Here is a 4,738-nt window from a genome sequence, read left to right as displayed (position 1 = left end):
TTGATCTCATTTTTTTATAGTGTAGGTTGACGAAAGATGTTCCTAGAGTCCCACGGAATTCATATTTAAATTCGATCTACACATATGAAAAAGAGACAAGCCTAACTAGAAATGGGGTCCAAAAATTGTCTTTCACGTGTATTGGTTTGTCGTTACTCTCTATGATGTAACGCAGCGGTAAACGGTATTGTCTTGTCGTTACTCTATGATATAGGTGTTGCCATGTCAACTGTCCTCTAGTAGGGAATAATGATGGTCATAGTCGTGGCCATGCTTCTTCAATTTTTCTTTGAGGATCGAGATATTTCAATGGCTCGCAATTTACTAACCGGTTTGCTCCCTCTGGTCTTGGAAAGAAGGCAATTAGGGAGACGACGAACCTTCCCTCGCTCTGCTGATGAGGCTATGGGTTCTTTTCCGCCCTGGTCTCCGGTTCGACGATGGAAGGGTGAGGGAACCTGGGCTCTCTGATTTCCTGTAGCTATGGTGTTAGGATTAGTGTGACGATGAAAGGATAGAGGTGACAACGGCTTTTGGAATAAATTTTCCCCGATGTCAACCCATCTCGACGACGCCCCTAGTGGTGAACTCGAGGGATCAGTCGGTACCTTACTCCATCGTTTCCTTGGTGTGATGGATCTCGTGGTGTTTGTTTGTGTCTGCGGCTGATTCTGTCTCATGTGGTATCTTCTTCTTGTTGGGGAACAATGAAGGTCCAATAACAAAGTTGGAGGCTAGTGGGTGGCGGTTCCAGCATTCTACGTCGACGACATGTGGCGGATCCAGGTTGCAAGGAGCATGAGGATGATCCCGATCGGCGTGCCATATCGACAGTGGCCTTGCCGGCGGCAGACCTCTTTTTCGGCTCACAAAGTCCTCATGGGGCGACCGTTCTTGTTTCTCTCCGAAGATGGCAAGTGGTCAGGGTGGTGGTTGCTAAAATCCGCTTCAATGGAGTTTTCTTGCAAATGTTTCTAGACATCTGTCCTCTCTCATTTTCTCTTGTGGTTTTCGCGAGTTCTTGTTGTAATTTAATTTGGTATATATTTAATGGTACACGGAGATTCTAAAAAAAGGTAGAAGAAAAACCCATGTACATGGCTTGTTGGTAGCTAGTTAGGCTTGGACCCTCCTCCTAATGCTCGGCCAATGTCCCATATTTTAGTAAACTTTACCAGGTTGACAAAAGATGTCTCCTCCAGTCTCCCACGTAATTTCATATTTAAATTCAATCTACACATAGGAAAAAGAGACTAAAAATGACGTCCATTTTTTTCTATGTCTTTCTACACTGTCCATAGACTAATCCTTCTTTTTTTCCCTGTACGTTTGAAGTTCGGTATCATGTTTGTGGTACGGGAGTTCTTCTTGCCGTGTCGCTGCGTATGAAGTTGGGGGAACAGGGGTGGTGTTGGCAAACACAATAACAAAATAATGTTTGGAATAAAGAATTAGATTATCAATTAGAAAATTTCGGTCAATTTATCTTGTCCAAACTTGTACTCAAGCGTGAATGGACCCCGCGTTACCAGGCTGGACGGTAAAAATATATACTCCCACTGTCTTAGAATAAATGTCTTAACTTTGTACTAGCTTTGTAAAAAAGTACAAAATTGACATACTTATTGTAGGATGAAGAGAGTGGTCGTGTAGAGCACGTGTGACTGGAGTGGAGCACACGATGTGAGTGAGACAAGGAGGAAACGCAAGGCGCACACAGGGCGAGATGCCGGTCAGATAATAAACAAATCAAAAAGCAAAAAACGTCACCCTGGCTTCTGCCAAAAAGCAGGCAGACACGCGCGCGGCCTTTAGGATTCATCATACAACTAATCTAGAATGTCCTCAAGCAAGCCGTTCAAGCAACCCGAAGGAAGCTTCCTTTCGTCTTTCTTCGGGACGTCACGCAACCATCGGTTCGGGCAAAATGCCTGCATGCATTTCATGTATGGAAATAGGCCTTTCGTCTTTCTTTGGGACGCCCCGCAACCATATCGTTCGAGCAAAATGCATGCACGTATTTCATGTCTGGAAATGGGCCGAATGCATGCATGCACTGCATGTCCTATGTACTCCCTCGGTTCCTAAATATATGTTTCTTAGAGATTTTGTATGAACCACGTATGAAGCAAAATGAGTAAATCTACACTAAAACACGTCAACATTCATTCGTATGTAGTCGAAAACTCAATTCGGTGCCCAGGCTCATCTGCATCCGGTCAGAAAAAAATCAAAATAAATACTAAAAAAATCAAAAAAATCTAATTTTTTTTGTGTCATTGATAATTTTATGCATGAGATTCGCTCTAAATTTCAACTTATTTGGACATTTGAGAAGCTCTCAGCAAAAAAGAAACAAATCGGGTTAGAACAGTCTGTGAACAGTAAACTTTTTTACAGACCCTAAATTTGTCTTTTTTGCTGAGAGTTGCTCAGATGTCCAAATGAGTTAAAAGTTGGAGTGCACCTCACGCATAAACTTATTTACCACAAAAAAGTTTGGAATGCCTTGAATTTTTTTAGTTTTTGTTTTGATTTTTTTCGTCAAGGCAGGTGCAGATGAGCTCAGGAGCAGAAACGTCGCATTGGTGTTAAAATTTCTAAAATGACTTATATTTAAGGACGGATTGGAGTATTTGTTTATTGGTAACTATGCATGCATGCAAACGTGAGCCAGTCTGGTCTGCTCGGTCAGCGGACATAAAAACGCCATCCAACCGGGCGCCCAATAGCTGGCCCAAACGTTTGGACTGACTGGCACTCCCCATATCCAGCCCATATTTGGAGCGGATATGGGGAGGCCCGGACATGCCCGGGCACGCCTGCCACGTCGGCTCTGTCAAGGCGGACCCATCCCAAATCAGAACCAATTTGAGTACTTCTCTTCATCGACCAAATTCCTCCTACCTCCATCCTCCATTTCTCCCGCCACCACGCAGCCGTCCACCACCTTCTTGCTAGCCATCCCTGCCCGCCGTCCTTCATGTCATCACCGACGGTCCTGTCCGCCTCCATGGTCACAGATGATGCCTCGGCAGAATTAGTCGGGGTTCCCAGCCTGGCTTTGGATCTTTGCAAGACGGAGAACCTTGCCCGGAAGGAGCGCCATCGGAGGCAGCGCGAGCATGAGGCGGCAGAGAAGATAGCGGTTGTGTAGGAAGTTGCGGACGCGACCTTGTTGGCGGTGAAGGCTACTGCATAGGACATGGACGCGACCCTCCCCAATCTGTCGGTCGTGGCTACAAAGACAATGTATTTGTCGCTGTTGCCCGACTGCATCATGCCCTCCCAGTGGAAGGGCATCCCGGATTTGAGATTTTCTCAAGCCGTCCCCAACGAGGACATGATGGCGGACTCGTCGGAGCTCGAAGTGCATCGGGCGTCCTCAGGCAATGTAGGTTCTTGTTCTGCCCACTACATGTTCGAAGGAAAGCCCGCCCAAGACTGGTTATAAATTTTGACCGTTTTCAGATTTGCATCCATAGTTCCTTTTGTTGCACATATTATCAGATCGTATTAGTAGTAAAATGGTTAAATTGTAATGCATATTCTAGGAATAAATATTGCATGATATGATAAATCATGGTCAAGAGTCTTTGCAATTCACCATGGAGGATACCAATTCCTCGGTATTTGAAGTTGGGCAAACATCACACACTAAAAAGAAGAAGAAAGCTGCCAAAGTTTACAAGACGAGGGGTCCGGTATTCACATAATTGGAACATATTTTGTTATGTGAAAGTTGGTGTAACACTAGCATGGATCTCAACTACCGAGCAAAAAGGCAAGAAATATTGGGAGAAAATTTGGAAACTTTATCATGAGCAAAAACACTATGTGCAACCACACCCAATATGCATCAACCGTGTCACATGTTCTCTTCACCATTGAAGGTCGTTCATGCAAGAGGCCTTTAGCAAATTTGTTGGCTATCTCAAACAAGTTTTAGGCCGAAACCAAAGCAACAATAGAGTTCAAAACCATGCATCTTTGGCAGAGGCTTTGTACCATCAAGTGGAGAAGAAACCATTCACTTTTTCTCATCGTTGGATGAAATTGAATAGGAGACCCAAGTAGCATACCGTCCTCAAGGAAATTCAGAACGACATGAAGATGATGAAGAATAAAATAGTCGAGCTCGGCTCAATCAATTGGAGTGGACGCGGAAGGGGAAGAAGAAAATGTTGCGTTCAAAATACAACCAATCATGCAAAAAATAAACTAGCAAGTGATGGGGAATAACTAGGAGAAGGAAAGGTAGCGCGTGAAGGTGCAGTAAACAAAATATGTGCCACTTGGACGGGCAGTTTTTATGCCAAGGAGGTGAAGAAGGAGGAGAGGCACAAGATGTTCATTGATGTGCAAATGGAGAAGATGGAGTTCGATCGACAGAGATTGGCCTTGGAGCGGGAGAAGGTGGATATGGAGAAGCGAAACAATGTTGCAAAATGGGAGCTTAAGCAAACGGTGACAATGTGTGATCTTGAGCTCGATAAAGAGAGGTTGCGCCATGCGAGAGAGAGATAGAAGAGTCGAGGATCGTGATGCAGGACATCAACCTCTTTGATCTAGAAGGGAAGAAGTGTCTGCCCCGCATGAAGAAGAGGATCAATGACCATGAGGATTGAAGTCATTGATTCATTCTTGTATCATTTATCTATGTATGAACTATTGAATTTTATTTTGGCATGTACTGAATTTGATTGGGCTACAATATATTTGTATCATTGAATGTATG

The sequence above is a fragment of the Triticum dicoccoides genome, chromosome 3B (genome assembly GCF_002162155.2).
Source record: "Triticum dicoccoides isolate Atlit2015 ecotype Zavitan chromosome 3B, WEW_v2.0, whole genome shotgun sequence".
Taxonomy (NCBI): Eukaryota; Viridiplantae; Streptophyta; class Magnoliopsida; order Poales; family Poaceae; genus Triticum; species Triticum dicoccoides.
The sequence above is the reverse complement of the archived record's forward strand: the minus strand, read 5'-3'. Positions refer to the sequence as shown.